We start from the raw sequence: 20,678 nt of genomic DNA, 5'->3' as shown, positions 1-20,678 counted from the left end.
TGAATCTTCGCCAACTTTAATTTAAGGGTGCCATTATACCCTTCAACCAAACCTGCTGACTGAGGATGATTGGCGCTGTGGAATTTTTGTGTAATTCCAAGGCCCTTACACACACTCTTCATCACACTCCCCACAAACTCACTTCCGTTATCAGACCATACAATCCGTGGCATTCCATACCGAGGAAAGTATTCCTTCAGTAGGATCTTTGCAGTGGACAGAGCAGTATTGTCTTTGAGAGGGTAGGCTTCGATCCATCGGGAGAATGCGCAAACCACTACTAAAACGTACTTTAGGTTATTGCATCGCTCCATATGGATGAAGTCTAACTGAATCACTTCAAAGGGACATGAAGGGGGAGCAAAATGGCCAGGAGGTGTAGGAGTTCCCCTACCAGGATTGTACATCATACATATCATGCAATTCTTAACCAATCTCTCAGCACACTTAGCAATACCATCATTCTTCCATACCGGGGACAACAACTTACAAATACCTTTCGCGCTAATATGTGCCAAGCCGTGTGCCATCGTCACAATAGCTAGCACATACGCATCCGGCAACATCCACCTCTTATTTTCCGACAAATCAATCCAACAACCATTCGCATCCAGCTTTCCCGTACTCTCTTTCCACTTGGTCTTTTCAGTCTCGGTGGCCTCATTCTGAATCGCTTTCACACTCTCGATAGTGTCCTCACACATACTTGTTTCTGTGGGCCACCTTACCGAACTCGTCACATACATTCTAGTTGTAAGGTTCCTGGCAGTCTCCTTAGCAACTTCATCAGCGAACGCATTGCCCCGACCAACATCATCCGTTACCTTACGGTGTGCACTACATTTAATAATCGCCACCTGCTTAGGCAATGTAAGTGCATCCAAAAGATCATTCACAAGCTGTCCGTGCTGGATCTTCGTGCCATGCGATGTCATAAAACCTCTCTCTCTCCACAAACGTCCAAAACTATGCGCAACACCAAATGCATACTGACTGTCGGTGAACACATTCACCCAATTCCCTTTCGACAAAACACACGCTCTTGTCAAGGCAATCAGCTCTGCCGCCTGAGCAGAGTTCTGATTCAATCTCGCAGTCTCCACAACAGTGCTCAATGTCACCACAGCATACGCAGTCGTCACATCTCCATTCGGCAGCTTAAAACACGACCCATCCACATACAAGATCCCATCGGGATCTTCCAATGGAGTATTTTTCAGGTCTACTCGACCTTTTGTTTCTTCCTCCGTTCGTAAGTAGCAGTCATTAGGTGCTACTTCGTCTGATTCCATACTGATTGGCAACAAAGTCGCCGGGTTCAGGACGTTGCAACGTTTTATTTGAATGTGACTTGCCAAAAGCGTCAACTCATAACCAGACAACCTTGCACTCGTCAGATGTTGAGTTTTTGTACGATTTAAGAGAGTGTCGACTGCATGTGGAACCATCACCGTAAGCATATTATCCATGACCAATCCTGCAGATTGTCGAATGGACACCGCAGCTGCCGCTGTTGCTCTCAAACAACTCGGCAATGCTCTAGCTACTGGGTCCAAGGTCGAGGAAAAATATGCACATGGACGCTGCTTACCACCGAACTGTTGCGTTAAGACACTCAACGCACAACCTTCCCTCTCGTGAACGTATAGTGTAAACGGCTTACTGTAGTCAGGGGTACCCAACACAGGAGCCGAACACAACGCATCACGCAGTTCAGAAAAACTTTTCTGACATTCTTCCGTCCATGGTAAAGGAGTTGGAACATCCTTACACGTAAGGGCTACCAATGGTTTCGCTAGCAATGAAAAATTTGGAATCCATTGCCTGCAGTATGACGTGATACCTAAAAAGGCACGCACATCTCTCTGAGTTGTTGGCACAGTCATTCGAGCAATTGTTGCAATTCTCTCTGGGGTCAACCTTCTTCCCTCCTTTGACAATAAGTGACCTGGATAGGTTACTTCTTGGCAACAATATTGCAATTTGGAAGGTGACACCTTGTGATGTAAGTCACAGAGATGCTGCAACAACGATACAGTAGCAATTTTGCAAATGTCCTGAGTATCTGCAGCCACCAATAAGTCGTCAACATATTGGATCAAGGCCGCACCAACCGGCAACACAAACGCGTCAAGTTGGCCTTTCAAGGCTTGACTGTATATCGATGGACTCTCACTGTAGCCCTGAGGAGCGCGTTTGAACCTAAAACTACGACCACCAAGAGAGAAACCGAAAAAGTCCCTACTCTCCTCAGCAATCGGAATGCTGAAGAAAGCATTCTTCAGATCGATCACTGAGAACCAGGACGCCGATGCTGGAATCAGAGTCAATAGAGCCGTGATGTCAGGCACTACAGGGAACTGAGAAATCACAATTTTATTCACTTCCCGTAAATCGATAACAAAACGATAAACAGGTGGTTTAGATGGATCAGTGCGGTTCAAGATGGGCAGCACAGGACTATTACACACGTTTCCCCGAGTCTCCTCAATAACATCTTTCTCAATTAAGTCGTAGATGATCGCTAACAACGCTCGCTCACCATCAAGGGAGATACGGTACTGGGGAATACGTGGCAATCGTACATTAGATTTCAAGTGAACAACATAAGGGGAGATGTCAAGCAGGCCCACGTCATTGGGACCTGTCGCCCACAAAGATGCAGGAAGAGAACTCAATTCCGGTGGAAGCTTATCAAGAGACAAGTACATAGGTGAGATGACTCTCTCACCCAAAGTAAGCTTCACTCCCGCAGGAGAACAATACAAAGTCGCATACAGTCGTTTCAGCAAATCTAAACCCAAAAAATTTTCACCACAACCAGTAGTCAAAATCAAAGGAGCTTTCAGCTCACGAGGCCCAATTGTAAGGGGCAACGGACGAGAAACCGGATTGCTAACGGGGGCGCCAGAGAATCCAACGGAAACATTTGTTAAGCCAGACAAAGGCGCGCCAGGGAGTTTGGAATGCATGATGGAACTTTTCGCTGCACCAGTGTCCAACAGAAAAGGCTCCTGATCGACGTAATAATCATCCACATTGTACTGAGCGGATCTGCCTTGCGACGATCCACGCTGATCGAAACAATTATTAGAGTCAGAAGAATTGTTAGAACGATCATTTTGAGCACCACGACCTCTACCACGTGATGCCTGTTGAGGACCACTACGACCTCCTCTAGATGAATTACCATTATTTCGATCAAGCAAAACTGGACAATCAAATTTCAAATGACCCTCTCCCCTGCAATAGGCACACTGATTGTATCCTAAAGTAGATCTCTGCGAAGAGGAGTCATTACGTGATTGCGACCTATTCGTCTGAGATTGTGATCGATTCCGCTGTTGTGAATCATTCTGATTCGAACGTGGAGGATACGCCTGTTGCAACAATACTTTAGTTTTGAGTTCTTTTGTCTTTTTATCTGCTCGATCATTTTCTTCTTTCTCTCTATTCTCATAATATTGGGCCGTGGCCAATATTTGAGCAGAAGTGGAAACAGCCCACGCACTTTCTGAATTTCGTAATTTGTTGCTTAGGTCCGGCAACAAATTTGAGACAAACTTGTCCACAAACAATCGCTGACCTCCCTCAGTACCCATATCCTGACCACTATGATCAATGAATGCCTCCTCAAATCTCGTAAAGAAATCAGAGACACTCTCATCCTTCTTTTGTTTGCAAGCGGACAGTTTGTCCCAATTCACCTTCATAGCTGGCATAAGCGTTTTCATAAGGGTAATAATTCGCTGGGGCAAAGCCGTAATTAACTGTTCAGGCTTAGCTCCACCAATTTGCCGTGTATCCGCCGCTATAAGAGCAGCCCAATCACCACCTAATTCTGCTACATGGTTTTCCTGACGAATTTTCGCCCAAACCGGTTGCGGAACTACGTTACCGAACAACATATCAATGTCAGCAAGATTCATTATCGTAGCATCTACCAACTGCGATAATTCTTTGTAATATCCAGCAGGATTTTTGCGAGGGTCAGGCAAAGATTGCTTTACCTGCAAAACTTCCGACCGCTTCCATGGGAGGTGTATCCATACTCTCTGGAAATGTGGCAGGATAATAGGAACGGCATTAGCATCACCTGGCATCCACACTGGTGGAACTTCGCGCATGGGATACTGACCAGGCGCTGCTAGCGGTTCCTCAATGTCTTCTAGAAACAATGCCCGAGGCATTATAGAAGGACAAAAAGATAACAACTGCTCTACAGCATGCCGAACATTGGGACCCACCAACATTCCGCTCGCAAACTGAAGCTGAAGATTAGTCAAAGCAGTCAATACATCATCAGATGCATCAGCCGATATTAAGTCACGTAAAAGCTTGCACATTTCTTCAAACACGAACCTTTGTGTCGGTACGTTGAATTGACAAAACGTATCAAGCACCACACGCGGAGGATTCCTAAGGGGGTATTTCATCCAACCCATCGCCATGTTATACAGCGAGTCACGTTCCCTACTACCGGGAAGCTGACTTCGTCTTTGAGGACCATCCGAACCAGCGGACTCAAGAATAGGTCCAAGAGAATTAAAGAAGTTAGCAGCAACAGAGGGGGTACGACGTCGAACAGATGGAGAAGAAGAGTAACTCAACGGGGTAACAAGAGAAGCGTCAGGTACAGAAGAAACAGCAGGAGTAACCAGAACAGTAAGAGCAGCGGGAACAGGAGTATGGGGAAGTACAAGCGGAGGAGCATTAGGGACGGAAGTAGGTAGAGGAGCAGGAACGGGTTGAAGTACGGGGACAGGTTGTGGAACAGGAACGGGAGCAGGTGGAGGAACAGGGACAGGGGGAACCATTGGAACTACAGTACACTGTGCGTACGGAGGTGGTGACTTCAAGAGATAGGACAACAAGGGGTCCTCTACTGATTCCTCCTTCTTGTCTGTACCCGTCAGTAAAACGGGGTAGCACTTATCTATAGTCATACGCTGCAATCTATCGAAGACTTCCTTTTCCTTCCCCTCCTTATCTCGCTAGAACTGCTCTGCGTTTCTTACCATTGTAACGACACCTTCTCTCTTATTACGTTTAATCTGCTTGATTTCTCTCTGCTTGGCTTCTTTACGCCACAACCGAAAGGAATCAAACATGGCCGGCCTTGCTTTCCTTTGGAACAATTTAGCTTCTAGATTATCTAAAATCGGGGTCTCAAAACTACCATGAGGTGGCCAACTAAGGACACCATCTTTTTTAGTATAACAAACCCAACACTCGTTAAATGTGATTGGACCCAAACCATGTCTACTGTACAGCTCATAAGTTGGAGTTCCAACCGGAGGTATCGGACACGAGTCCTCCAGCCGGGAATCCGCACCACAACCTTTAAAGCAACTGAACAAAGTACTACAGCCAGGCATCGTGCACACTAACCGAGTTTCACAAACGTCAAGGGTTATAGGATTTACAATGTCCCTGCAAAGATCAAAAACCCTCGGTTTTTGGCGACTGCAGACGTCAAATATCACAACAAAGAACAAAGTACTAAGAACCACAAATGCAATGGAACCATGCAACAACTAAGCACCCACAACTAAGGACTCTGGGAGCGACCCACAAATACTTAACTCAAAGATCAATGGCGTCACCAGGAAGGCCCGTCAATCGTCTCGCTGTACCAAGGTCTACGCCAGGCGCCAAAACAGGTCTACAGTCAGGGCAGCAGTCCGTCGCAGCCGTCAGGAGGCGGGAATCTTCGCAGGAAAAGTCGTCGGGCCACTTGTTTCGACAACAGGATCGATGAAGCGGGGTGCACCTTCCCTCGGAGATTTCACACGAAGTTCCTCACGATCGTCGGGCTTTGGACCGGTACCACTGATGCAGCCCCACGTTGGGCGCCAACTGAAGGACTGGGTTTTTCTAAGACCCAGCGGTGCCAGGGATAACACCTAAAACCTTCGTGGGTAACCTGTTCCGGCGTACAAATGACAGAGACACGGGACACTTCCTTCGGCGTCAAAGATTCGAGGTTTATTTACTGCAGGGAAAACAGTCACGTGAAGTACACAGCATGTAAGTTCGCAGAGTCTGATTCAACTTGTATCTGTGGATCGCTCCTTTTATACAGTTTTCTCTCATAAGTTAGCATGGTGCACAAAGGATTACAACCTGGTTCCCATCGTAAAGACCATAAGGGGGTCGCTTTCATGTATTCAGGGCCCGGAACATAAGTACAGTAACGTTTGGTAGTTCCCAACTGTAAAAGCACATTTTCTCACCATTCGTACATTCCAATCAGCAGTAAACAAATCAAGGAAGAGACAAAAACAGGTGCAGAGGAAGACGGGAACAGTGAACAGATCGAAAAAGGGTGTAAAAGGGGAGGTACCAGGAAACACGAGCTGCAGGCATCAAAGGGGACGTGCCTAATGAATACACAACTAAGACAATAGACCGGCACGGCAAGATGAGCCACAAGCGGGGCCATCTGCCCTACAGTGTCATCCCCCTCATCATAAAGACACCCTCAAAGGAACACGTGTCTTCCGCAAAAGTTTGGGAATCCCAGGGTCGCGAAGCGGACAGCGTCCGTTCGCTGGCTACTTGAGGGCAAGAAACAAAATGGATGCCGTATCTAAAATGGAACCCGTGGGTTCAGATGAAGAAACCCACGAAACAAACAAACGGTTTAGGCTAGCACAGCGAAAACACGTACACCCACTAAACTCGTCATTTGCGGTTCATAGATACCAGACTCGATCATATTCGTGCGAGTCGAAAACACCACTTACGATTGTCACGGAACCTCACACCTGGGCGTGTGCCCGGGCCAAGAACAACCAAGAGCGGGCCCGTCTGCGCCCTTCCGTGCCTGGACAAGGCTGTGCTGGGTCTACTCTTTTGGTTGATTTTTTGGGATAGACTTTGGAACAGTCTTCATCAAATGCTTGCCAATGCTTGCCAGATTAAGGGGCAGACTCAGGACACAGGGCTACCAGTGAGTACCTTATTGTTTGGCTAGTTGTATTGGGAAGTCGCGTTGAATTTGAGTGAATTATTGTTGCTTCCCTTTGAGTCGCTTTGGGCATTTAGATTCATTGCCACGGACCCTGATTTATTCAGCTCAATGGGAAAAAGAAAGGCTCAGCCAGTGACTCCCTTGGGGCATCCGCGCCTCACCATTGACACATTCCTGGCAAGGGCTGTGGGAGCTATTAACAAGGAGAAAGATAGGGCTAAGAGGTGGCTAAGTCGACATCGGAAGCTCGGGGTTGTGTCGTTCACCTACCATACCATTGACTCTAATGGTCCTGGCCGCCCAACCCCTACACCCATCCCCACCGCCCTCAAACCTGGCACCAGTTGGGCCAACTTCTCTAGAGCCGTCAACCTCCAGATCTGTGCCTTCCCCTCTCCCGCTTACCCCACCTATTAAGGCAACGAGTCCCCCTGTTCCCAAGCAGCAGCAGAAGGCTTAGAGGGTGTTGGAATTTCCTGTGGCAACACGTCAGGGACAGGTGAGCGCTGCAATCAGGCGCAATGTGGAGGAGTTGCTGAACCAGCTGGCCCCAGCTCTACACAATCCCAAGGCATAAACTGTACAAGTTGGAGTCAGCCTCCAGGGACTTGACAAGTGAAATGGAAAGTGTTTTAACTGCCTTAGCCAAACCCTCACTTAATCAATTGCCAGTGTGTCCCTCATTAGTTGATAATACATTTTTGGGAAACCCCCCAATCACAGTGGTACCCCAAATGCTAATGCTCTTTCAAAGCCCAAAGGTGTATTGGTTCAGCATACAGTGCAACAGGCCAGTAGATCTTGTCCTGAGGGAGACTGTGCACCTTAGGCCTGGCAGATGCCACCTATTCTGGGGTGCAACCATCCAGGGCATTACAGCGTCCAGTGATTGACCTCCCCTCAGCATGTGCACCTTACACTGTGGACCTGACGCCGGTACCTACTTTAGCTGTTCACAAAGAGGAATTTATCACTGAGCTGATTAATAAAGCTTTGCACTGGTTAGCGCAGCACTCTGGGTTCTCTGCCAGGGATTACCACAATATTTTGATGGCACAGAGGGTGGCTTCTATAGGCCCGTCAAGGAAAACCTTTGAGGGATATTGTATTACCTCAGTACGATACCCAGAGTTGGCATGAAAAATCTTCTTTGGAGCAGTAAAATCATTTTTTCCAGGATCATGCATTAAATGACTCCCGCGGGGCTATTTTTATAGACCCCCATTGAGCAACTTGGAGGAGGAACCTCTTGGAGGGGGGGTGGGCTTAACGAAGGAGGCTTGGGGTGACCGCTGCTACTTACCAGTTCCTATTATCCCTTAGCGGACCAGAATGAGCTGGATTGACTTATTGAGACTGAAGTGACATATATTCAGTTGCCTCAACAACTAGGCCCTTCACGACCAGGGTGTTGAGATAGTCAGTGCCCCACTAGCATTAAGTCAAAATTAAATTTTATTAGACCCTCTCCCTTATGTACATCCCATGGCCAACCCCGATCCCCAGTGAGGCCCCAAACGTCTCCCCCTCTTTTGGTTTATCCTGGTAGTATTAACCACAATCCTGGTAGGGAACTCAGTCTTATCTCCTGGAACGTGGCAGGTTTGTCCTCTAAGTTTTCCGATGACAGCTGGCTATCGTATTTTAGGTCATACAAAATTATATGTTTACAGGAAACCTGGGAGAGAAAGAATAACAACTTTATTCTGAAAGGGTACAAGACTATTCTCTGCCCAACGGAAGACTCCATTATGGGAAGAGCCAGTGGGGGCTTATCAATTTGTTGATTTAGAACTTTGTTAGGACTTACAGATTTTAAAGTGGGATTCCCAGGCATTTCAGGGTATAGAATTGCGCCTGGGGAAGGTGCTCCCAATTGTTATAATTAATTTTTACAACGCAAAGAGGGGGAAGTTGCGGCCTTTCAATTTAAATGCTTTAAATAGTGCTTTTGACTCCCTAAATAAGGAGGGTTTGGGGCACACGCACCTTATTTTAGTTGGGCATTTTAATTGTCACTTGTGTTTGTCTTTTGGGAAGAACCAGTGTATTGCACAGCCTTGCCCCCTCTCTCTCTCAGAGGATTTGCACATGGAGCACACCACGTATGAGGAGGAGTTAAACAATCTTTTACTCACTCATAATTTGGTACACACCTTAGACCATTGGATCACCATGCCTATCTCTCATTTGCCCCAGTCCTACAAAGGAGGGGTTCTGCTACTATCATAGATTTTATTTTGTGACAGCCCCTTGAGTGTGGTTTCTGGTTCTTTTAATATAGAACATAACCCATTTAGTGACCACAATCCACTGACACTCCTGCTGACGGGGTTGGGTATTCATCCAATGGTCCCCGAAAGTCTCAGGCACTCCTAACCCCAATGGACCAGAGCAGGCGACTACGCTGGGTGAAATTAGATGTAAGACCTTCAATCATAACCTATTCTCTGCCTATAAGCATGAGATAGGCTTATGTTTGGGTCTTTATACACAGAGTGGGGAAATGTTAATCTTGTTTTCCTCTATCGCCCTGGCCTTTTAACTACACACTACACAGACATCAAGGCATGGCCAGGCTTCCCGTTCCTAGTTTGGCCATAAGTGCTCGCAGGCATTGATGGGGTTAAAGGTAGCCCTGAAACAGGTGCCCCGGGAGAAAGACAGAGTGTCTTTGTGTCAGCGCCATTACAAAGAGACACTAGAAGAGCGCAGGCATCAGTTGCAAAAGCAGGCATGGGAGGACCTAATTAAAGCAGGTGAATTGAGGGACTCAACGCTATTCTGGAAGATCATTAATAGTTCCTGCTTTGCTGAACCAGTCAGACTGACTTTGTGCCATCAATTCAAGCCAGACCAGTGGATCTCTTTTTTAAAAAGGTATATAACGCAGGTTTCCAGGTGGAGCCATGTGCAGATATACCTTCCAGCTTGTCTGTTTCCCCCATTAGCTGCCCTCCTGGCAGCTCCCCAACACCTTTGACGGGCTCCCTCCAGTAAGTGGACCGCTGCCCCCTTCTGCGGATAGACCAGAGGACAATGCAGCAGTGCCAGGCAGACCTGGCACCCAGGAGGAGTAGACCATGGGCGTAGTGTTTAACCAAGAAACAGGGCATAGAAGCGAGTTTATAGCCAGCCCACTGCAGGAAGACCAGGGAATGTATCACAGGAGGCCTTAAACCAGGATATGCCTGATGAGAATGCAGAGGAGGACTCTTTGAGAAGGTCTCACCCATGGGCCCTTGAAGTGCAACCGCTTGCGAGCTACATGCAGGGTCTCTGTGCTCTCTGTGTAGAGCACAGTCCTGTGCCAGATGTGTCAAGTGCAGTCTACTGAGTTCCATTTCAGGGAGAATGCATTACAGTGCCTACACCAGAGGTGCACCTCAGGTGGTTGTGGAGTGCAGAACACCCCCCCAATATTTATGATCAGTCAGCTGATGTCCCAGATAACTCATTGGTCGGGTCTCCCCCTTTCCAATCTGTTCCTACGGCATGTTCCCTCGGCCGTCACCTACCCAGCCGAACTTTGGGCAGACTTTTCTTGTTCTCTCTGTCGTATCCCCCTCCATCCCCTTCACCCTACCCTCTTCCCCCTTTACGCTCCCTTCTTCCCGTCTTCTATCCCTTTAATACTTTTCTGTTGAGACCTAGCAATTTGACCGATGCCCGGTGGAGCTACCTGATAGCTGAAGAAGAGATAGGCTGCGGATTCCCCCTCCGCCGTCACCTACCCAGCCAGACCTTGGGCAGACTTTCCCTTCGTCTCTCTGTCGTATCTATACCCAACCCCTTTTTCCCCTTCCCCCCTTTCCCTTCCTCACTCCATTTTCCTTTTCTTCCTTGCTCCTGAAAAGTTTTTATTAATATTGTTGGTAACTTGTAACTTTGCAACTATGTGGAATCTTATGTAAAGCGCTCTGATACCTTCGGGGCTAGCCAGCGCTATTTATAACTCTTTAAATAAATTAAATAAATACATTTGCTTTTCTCTGGATGAGGTATCTTCAGGTATTAAGTAGCTGTCGCTAAATAAGGCCCCGGGCAAGACGGAATACCTCCCGACCTCATTTGCGATAATATTGAGATCTTGGCCCCTATATTGACCCAAGTCCTAAATGCGGCAGCCTCAAAGAGGATGTTGCCCTCCTGGTCCACCGCTATAATAGTACCAATTTTAAAAAAAGGAGATGAGGATAATCCAGTCTTATCGCCCAATCTCACTTATTGATGCTGTAGTAAAGGTCTTGAGATGGGTCCTCTTATCTAGATTGTCCCTGTGGGCCGCAGACAACCATATTTTATCGGATGTCTAGTTTGGATTCTGCGAAGGCATGTCAACTACAGACCACTGTCTCAATCTTTATCTTTTGACATCTAAATATGCACTGACACAAGCAGGCATCTTGTATCTAGCCTTTATGGATCTTACGTCTGCTTTTGCTCAAGTTAACCGGACTAAGTTGTGGGATATTTCAATTTCCTTGGGAGTGGACCCCTGCATTGTTCATTTACTCACATCACTCTACGCCCAGATGACAGTGGTAGTGAGATATTCACACGAGGGGGCCCTCACATGTCATTTTAATTGTGCCAGGGATGTATTTTAGCTTCATTTTGATTTTCGGTATATATTAATGGCCTTGAGGCGGCTCTTTTGGCACTTCAGTCGAATTCCCCTAGGGTGGGTAGGAGAACTCTGACAGTTTTACTTTATGCTGATGATGCCATGCTTAGGGACAATATGGCTCGGAGGTCTATGGGTTTTAATAGACAGCTTTGTTGCTTTTATGGACAGGCTGGACCTGTCTGTCAACTTTACTAAGTCCTATGTATTAGTTTTTGTTCCCCGGGGGCTTCGGACGCTTCGGACGAAAAATGTCTAAGCTGGTCACCATATTATCGCTAAGGTCCCGGGCTTCCCCTACCTTGGAGTGTTATTTGACGATCGATTACAGTGGAGAGCCCTCTTAGAGGGGAAGCAGAGTGAACTGATTAAATCTGTGGAGGCTATTACCAGCTCTGCTAGTAGAGTGGGCTCATGGGCACCTGAGGTTATTTTAAAAATACAAGTCCAAAGCACCACAAATGTTTTATACAGCAGTGAAATCTGAGGGTATGTTCCCTCCCACAGGTTACAGGTGGCTATATCTGGTGGATAGAATAGCAATTAAACCCTTACTGTGTTGGATAAAGATATAGACATGTGAGGAAAAGGGTTTAACCCGCCTGATCCTATTGGATTGTTTGGCCTTGGAATGTGGTAATAATATTCCATGGATACAATATATAAAGTCTTTTCAGCCTATAGGTAGACCGGACATTTTATTTGCACATGACACTTTATGCCCCAGGGATGTTAACGTTACAAATGACTTACACCATAGATTTTCCACTGCGCTTCGTGAAAATACTGAGCTTAGTAAACCCACAGTGAGGTCTTATATTATGTTAAAGTCTGTGTTGGGTATGGCTGCGATCTTGGATCTCCACAGGACACACTTCATTTTATGTTACTGTGCAAATTGTTCTCTTTGCCAAGAAAATGATTTCTCTGGCGCCTGTTAAAGAGCTTGAAGTTTAGGCAGGTCAAAGTAGCACTTTTGCACTTACAGTTGCTACCAAATCTCTATACCCATTGTGCAGTGATAAGCTTTCTGCGGGCCACTCTAGAATCGATTGATCTCTGAATGGCCTGCATTCATGATATTACTTTTAGCGCGATGGTGCATATAGTTTTAAACCTTTCAAGTTTTATTAATCTGTACTGTTTTAAATGCTGGTGATGTTTTAGTTGTTTGTAATGTATTTATACTATGCTGTGTTTTATTTTATATATTATGATTGTACTAGTGTATCTTTTATGGAAGCACTTGCATCCCAATAAAGAAAGAATTACTTACTACTCACTCCCAACATCACCACCTACTTTTAATAGTGCCCATAAATCACCCACACAACATTCCACTATTTACAACTAACACTGTATTTGTTACAATAAACCCTACCCATCCACCAGCATGTTTCACCGCCTGTAAGCTGTACATTACACTCTACATTTAACCGATATTCCCTAAACCAACAGTACCTGTACCCAACAGCACCAACACCCTGCCTCACATACTACTTTACATTTTAATTATTGCACACACTTACTAGTCTTCCTCATACACATCATACACCCGACACCAAAAAGTGTACTACCCATCCCTTCATTCTGCCTGAACAGCTACACCATGACCAGGACCCATACAACCTACATCACCTGAGCCACACAAAAATTACACCTTACACTACATAAAGCACATTCTGTAAATGCACAAACACAATCACAAACTATATGTCCTCATACACCTAACATACAATATGATATAGGTTCAATATGACTTACTTTCTGCACCTCCTAGAACCTACATCACCAATATCATCTCTAAAATCTCCAACCACCAGACCTTCCACTACAGACCTACACTACCATCTAACCCCATATCTCTTGCAGTCCACAATCCATGCACCACTCATAGACATTTCATAGACACGTCTATATCACACTCAAAATACATGAATACTTCGGCACTAAGTAAACCGCCATATACATCTACACTGCCACATTCACCTATTCTTTCACAGTCCATAATAAAAGCACATTCCTTATGGTTACCAACATATGAATAACATGTTTAATGGAAGCAAGGGTTTCATAACCGTTTACTCAAAGCACTGCAAACAGTAAATTTATATTCTGATTGTACCAATTATTGCTTACTGAACAGTGGTTCTAAGGAAAGCTTTAATAAACCACAGCTGCCATTCAGGCATTTTTTTTTAATTTCAGCTACTGCAAATGTATTTCCCCCAGATTTGTGAATGAGAAATATGCCTAAGGAATCAGTCAGCATAGTATGGCTGATCTGCTGGTGTCTACCTTGTCATACAGCTTTGAATTGGGATAGTAGGACAGGATGAATTTTCTGAGCCTATAGTTTACAGGAATAATTCATGTCAGAATAAAATAAGCAATTGGCAAAGATGATAGATCTCACAGTTGATTTATGGTGGCACACAAAACATTTGAAGCACTGTAAAAAAAAAGGCTTCTTATGTCTGAACGCATGATAAACAAAATCCACAATTTCAGACCGTGACATTGTGGTGCTGGTTGCCACTATTGGCTTTACCAATGCTGATACTTGTAAATGTGCAATCATTGGCAACGGAAATAGTGTCAACTGGCCAAGTTATATCCATAGAAAACATTGTTTTCTATTCTTCAAAATATAAAACACATTGTTATCTTCATCCTGTAATTTCAAAATGGTTGCATGTGTACCTGCCATAGTAACCCAGGAGGATTGTGAGAGTTTGTGTTGTCAGTCGTATGTGAATAAGCAGGGAATTTATTCTTGCTTTGCTTAATAGAGAAAATCCTTCATTCATTATCCATATTGTCAGAAATGGTTTTATTAATACCAACTCAATAAAACCTCATCCGGTTAGGTCAAAACACAGTTCTGAGAGAATTTCTGCTCAACCTTTGGTAGCTATGGCACAAGCAACAGTCAATCCCAAGAGAAGTTTAAGCAGTGCCAATGATTTTTAAGTAAATAACACAACACAAGGCAATTCCTAAAATACTTTAGAAAAATAGAGAAAATGTAATGAAAAAGTCAAGCACTAGGGAAAAGCAACAATTTCCAGTGCACTGCGCCCTAGGTACAATTTCAGGTCAACTGCGATGGAGCAGAGATTGGATATACCAAGCAGATTGTCCTGATCAAATATTTTACCTTCAATCCTAATCTCCAGCTGCTGGAAAAGCTTCTACCGGTCAGTCCAGCAACCTCTACCTCGTCAAGTCAGGCTTCTGTGCACCAGGCTTCTTTCCAGACAGCTTTCCTGCAGGGTCTAGTCTTCATTAGGTAGGTGGGCCATCTTAGAGATCGGGGCCCTTCTGCTTTTTTGTCTTCCTGAAGCAGGTAAAAAGGAGGCCGATGACTTGGCCCTTGAAGGGCAGTTCCTGTTCCTGAGTATCAGCAGGATTCACAAACCCTCCAGTCCACTTTTCCAGCAGGAGTCAAGAGTAGGAGGTCAGAATTGTTCTTTCAACAGGGCCTTCTTATTCAGATGGAGTCTTCATAGGTCCAGGAATCTTCTGAGGAGATGGTAATGGAAGTGCAAGATTTATCCTGTGTACTAGCCAGTGATTGGAGGAATTTCTTGCCCAATCCTCACAATTTTCTCACATTCTGCTTCTTATTTACTGTAATGTAAAGTTACCCAGGGGTCCCCATTTCAAGATATAATGACCCAGATGCTGCCAGGGAGGCCTATGTTAAGCTTCTTGACCACTCCCCTATCTGACAAGGTCATACCTGGTTTCTTCTTCTATTGCGACTAGAGCTTAACTGTCTACGAGGATCTTGGAATGAATAGAAGAAGCCCTCATCCGCATATTTAAATTAAAAGAGGCCCTTTGTTCTACCCAATGGTTCCTGTCCTCGTTCAGATAGCTACTCCCTGCTAAGTGGTCAGCATTTAACAAACTTTTGGCCTTTCCTAGACCCAGAGGTAAGTCATTGTCTTCTGAGCCAAAGTCATTACCGCATCCATCTTAAGACGTATACTCCAGCTCTGGAAGTGTAGATGCCAGAACTGGTTTTAAGCCAGTTCTTGCTCGGGCAGCCTAAAGTACATTTTTACGAAGTTACTTTCCTGCATAAGTTATCGAAAATATTATTTCCCTTTCAAGTCAGATTTTAAAATCTAAGGAAGGAGTAACTTTGAAGCAATTGTGTTGCTCTTTCCTCAGGAGGGTGGAAAATAAAGGGTTTAATTCTACATTGGCATTTTAGAGAAATGTCTATCCAGGGCTACAAAGTGAAATATCTTTTGGCTCATATTTCGCTGTAAAGGCACACTAACTCCAATATGTAGTATACCCTATTTTTTATGTTGGCATCCTGCCATGTGGGATTGCAAGGCACACTTTAAGGTGAGTTATGAATATTTTAAAAAAGAAGGTCTTTTTCTACCAGGCAAATTCAGTTCTCACTGCCATGTCACTTTATTGCATTACAACTTCAGCCTAGCCAGAGTACAGTAGTGCTCCTGCAGACATATGTTTCTGTCACATGTGTGGGTAGTGTTAATATACTCTGCAGCCCACATATGACATTTAACTTTCCATGCCATAGATGTACTTTAGGCACCATTTAAAATGGACTCATAGGTACGTTAAGTGGGCCAAATGGGAAGTTCCAAATTACAGCACATGTTTTGGAGCAGAAGCACAGGCACTTTTCTTCGATTTAGCTGTGGTAAAGTGCACAGACTTCTAAAGCCAGCAAAAATAGGATCCAGAAAATACGAAAACATGGGGTGACATGCAGAAATGACAAATTTGTTACAAATGTAAAAAGAATACAACTCTTCAGCACGTGTTCTCACAGATTACTGTGATGCCATTTGATAGTGCCTACTTTTAAAAAACATATACATATGCACTATTGCAAAATAATACTGTTAGAACGGAGGGAACAAAGCATTTGACCACACTCTCACCAAAAAAACAGGAAGACAACCATCACCATCCAGCCTTTCACAAGTTCTACTAATAAATATGTTTTACCTTTGATGGAATTGTTTCTGTTTTTGAGAGGATGTTTTCAGTACCGCAGTGGCGTCACTAGGGTTGGTGTCACCCAGTGCGGTAACTCATGGTGTCACCCCCTCACGACTCACCCCATGATGGACCACCTCCGAGTCCGCTAGTGCCAAATAACGCTCTAGCACCAGGACTCGAGTCGGGGCACCACGAGGGTGGATAGCGTCCCCCAACTTATTTTACCGGGATTTCGATAACTGGAGCAAATGGAGCCACACATTCACTCTTTGGCCTCTCTGGGGCGAGATCGGAGCTCATTTAGAACGCTGCTCATGCCCCCTGGCTTCTCTGATGCAATAGCATCTAAGGGGTGAGCGAGGGGAGGCAATGAGTCTGAAGGTGCAAGCCACCTTTTGTGATGCCACGTCCCGTCGTTACGTCAGCGTCCCCACTCTTCTTTTTTTAGAACTTGTGCCCTGTCTAGCACAAAGCATGGCATGGTACAAAGAAAAAAAAAGTCCAGAGACTTAACACCTTTCATAGAAGGTAAACGTATCTGACAAACCACCATTGCTATGTTGCCCCTGTGATAATGCGTACATTTTTTTATTAATTCATTTCAGTTGGGTTTGAGCTCTGGGCTGCTGCACTGTGCTGGTGAGGCCCAGATTTTGATAGCCCACTTTCATTAGCTTTGTAATTGGCTGGACAGCAGCGCGTGCTTCAGTGGTGGCTGATGAGATTGAATAGTGGCAGGGCGTAAAAAACAGATTCCAAAGTTAAAAAAGGGAGCATGCATGCATTACTATTTTTTGTATATATTTTGCAAACTTGCTCTTAAACGTTTAGATGGTTTCTTTTTACTGTCACTCTCCAAACATATATAATTAGCTCTAATCGCTTTTCGTTTCTCCCCATCCCCCAGACCTGTCTTCGGGTCTATAGATACTGAATGTGTCCCCCTTGCCGGTCTGTATGTTTGCGCGCTTCTTCCTTGGCTTGCATCTTTCTCCCTGCTTTTAATTTCTCTTTCTTTCTTCAAATTACTCATCCGTTTATTATTTACCTATCTGCCAGTGCCGCCACTCTGTCTGCTTCTCCATTGCTTCCTTGCTGCCACTATCCCCTCAGATGCTATTTTCTTTCATACAGTATGGTAGTCCGTCCTGCGCAGGGGATTTTGGAAGCTGCGGCTGCAGGGACTGCTTCCTCTGCTCAGGGGCGTAGCTAGAGCTTGTGGCGCCCGGGGCTATCCCTCAGATTGCCACCCCTTGCATCCACAGTCCTGTGATTGTGTGCGGTAAAGTCTCGACTCGAATTTTGAATCTCACCTCATTGTCAAATTTCTGGCACAGATATTTCTCACATGTATCATTGGAATGCTAGTTTTACTTTGGTCTATTAACTAGTGCAAGTAAGTGTTAACTATCTGAACTCGTAGTTGTAGAGAGGCTGCGGAAATGCACCCCGGGCCACTTGCTTAATTATACTGGTGTGATTTTTTTTAAATACTTTTAAACATATTTGTCAGCCTGACTGTTACCGCTATGTGTGTCTCACAGGCTCTTCTGTGGCTTGCCCAGCAATCATGCTATCATGCACATGCTCACTGCGGCGTCCGTGAGTCAGCTGACTAATGAATTTATGTTATAGGCCTGAGGCAATATGATGAAGCATGGCAGTATAAATTGTGGCTGAAGTGTCCGCTCCTAATATATTTAAGTATGTGTGATGTGGTAGATAATTACAGAATAAGACAATCGTGGTTTTTGGAGTTCACACACCTGTTATGTCTGAATAGATTTATCACAAGCCAATTTTTAAGGGAGATTGTGTTGAAAAATGTGCTATTTTGCCATTGCATTATCTCAAAGAGAGTGAGCCCCATCAGACATATGGGAGTTTAAGGCTTGCCTGGCCCCACTCAAAAGTAATAAAATATATAATTATTGCCCCCTTCAAAACATATGGATTTTGTTAGCAAATTTGTGAAATTGTACTGTAAACACGCTTATTTGTGGATTATTTTCAAAATGCTCTCAGTGGCAGAACCTTCCTGAAGCACTAAACAGGATGCCAGGCTTGGTTGAGTTGCTCCTTTCGTTTTCTGGAGGCGGGTAATTTCAAAGTTCATCAATAACCACTTTGGGCCAATATATGCCCAATGGGGACAAGTTCCTTCACGGAAATGTTATCAGTGAGATGACATTTCTGTGTTGAAAATGACTCATAAACTCATACAGGGAATCGTTGCATATTGATGGAATACACAGTTCCTCAATTTTAAATATAATCATAACAATCAAGGAAAACTTTGCAGCACTATTGGTGAAATCTGGAAGATGGTAATGTTGTTCGACTCGGATATATACATAAATCATTAAAGTTGACTTGGGCATATGGGGAGCGGGACTTGCCTTCTTAGTCAGACAGTACATTCTAGAAGCATTCAAGATCACCACATTTATCTGACGTGGGTAAAAATATTAGTTTCCTGCTGACATCCATTCATGCAAAACAATGCATTTTCATGAAAAGCTGAAGTTGGATCCACATTATAAAGGTAGGGGAGCTCCTTACAGGAGCGGCAGCCAGGTCTAGGGTTTTTTATTTTATAGACTTGCATGGGTGCTCGTCGTTGTGCCGCTGATATGTCGGACTGGCAGAGGTGCCGTACCCCGGTGCCTGCGGCCTGCCACTAGAGAACAGTTGGAGTTACTTTACAAGTCAGTGGCCCACAGACAAGGACACACACACGGATCTCTTACCGCAGTCTTGATCTGGCAGGACGTACTCCAGGGGTCAGCTGCTGTGCCCTCCATGGCTGCGCTCTCTTCTCCCTGTCTCTCCTGCCCCGTACCTTGCTTGCACTTCCTATAGGCAGGGATGACTCGGCTGATTCTACCGTAGTTTTGACAGAGTCACAGAGAAGCGAGCTAGCAGAGGCCGGGCTCCTCCATGAGGATCCCAGCTGCAGGGTTCTAAGTCCACACTCGGTAGCTGAGTTGCTGAACCCTGACGGTACAAGGAGCCGGCTCACTGTACCAGAGTGAGAGGCACGCTCAGCCTATAATTTAATTATTTAACAATTCCATGGAGCGATTTTTGACGGCCCAACCGGGACAAGCAGAATTTAAGGCAGTTCTGCGAGCGCTCAGCACCATAATTACGGCGCTGGCTCCGGCGATAAACAGTCCCATGCTGCTTCCTTCCAAAACAAACTCCCCGCCGTTTCAGCAGGATGTGACGCCACCCCGCGGCGCCAGCCTTTAATTATAATCGGACTACGCCCTGCCCCGGCTGCAATGCAGGCTAAGAGGCATTGCACACCTCTATCCAGGCTGTTAGAGAACTGCGCCGGTGGATACATCCATGATACACAATTGTAACTGTGAGCTGCCTGCCAGCAGCCTCACCTAAACTAGGAGCGCGAGAGCGGTGGTGGAGCGCGTAACTCGTGCGAGAGTTGGACAAACATTATGCACTGCAGGCAGCATTGACAAGGGGCACGCAGCAGTTGCTCTTCACACGGGGGCCGCGTGGCACTGGCGGTGGCCTTTATAATTAATTTTATTATAGAATTTGCGAGTCCCCAACTAAATTATAAAGGCCCCCAGCACCTTATAATTGCCGCCGCCCCCAAGATTGTGCCGCCTGGGGCGTACCGCCCCCCCCCCCCCCTAGCTACACCACTGCCTCTGCTGCAGGAGAGGGCGGGTTCAGATTCACTTCTCTACCTCTCTGCAGCTACACCGGAAGATCGGCGGGGAAGGAAATCTGTTGTACACAGAACAAACAAAGGCTTTTGTAGGAGGGGTTTTGTTTGCTGCACAGCGTGCATTTAAAAAAAGAAAAATTATGTATTCATTCAACTTTCAATACAGAAGTCCGAGAGGCTCAGGTGTCACCCCATGCAATGGTGTCACCCGGTGCGGTCCGCACCCCCCGCACCCCCCTAGTGACGCCACTGCAGTACCGGGTGCAGGATAGATATCGAATGTCATCGGTCAATGAAGTCTTGGTTGTCGGAGCGAGACCTTGCAACGTGATTTCAGGAGCTTAGGTGGGGAATGAAGTTTGATGAAATGCCTGTGGTTA

The 20,678-nt window shown here is 45.5% G+C and overlaps 1 protein-coding gene across 1 annotated transcript in view; it reads left to right on the top strand.

The window, feature by feature from the left end:
* Positions 1 to 20,678, top strand: part of CAMKMT (calmodulin-lysine N-methyltransferase) — a 469,006-nt gene that overhangs the window by 313,816 nt on the left and 134,512 nt on the right. The gene's annotated exons all lie outside the window — the stretch shown is intronic.

This window comes from Lissotriton vulgaris, chromosome 6 (assembly GCF_964263255.1).
Source record: "Lissotriton vulgaris chromosome 6, aLisVul1.2, whole genome shotgun sequence".
Classification (NCBI taxonomy): domain Eukaryota; kingdom Metazoa; phylum Chordata; class Amphibia; order Caudata; family Salamandridae; genus Lissotriton; species Lissotriton vulgaris.
This window is presented reverse-complemented; position numbering and strand designations above follow the sequence as displayed.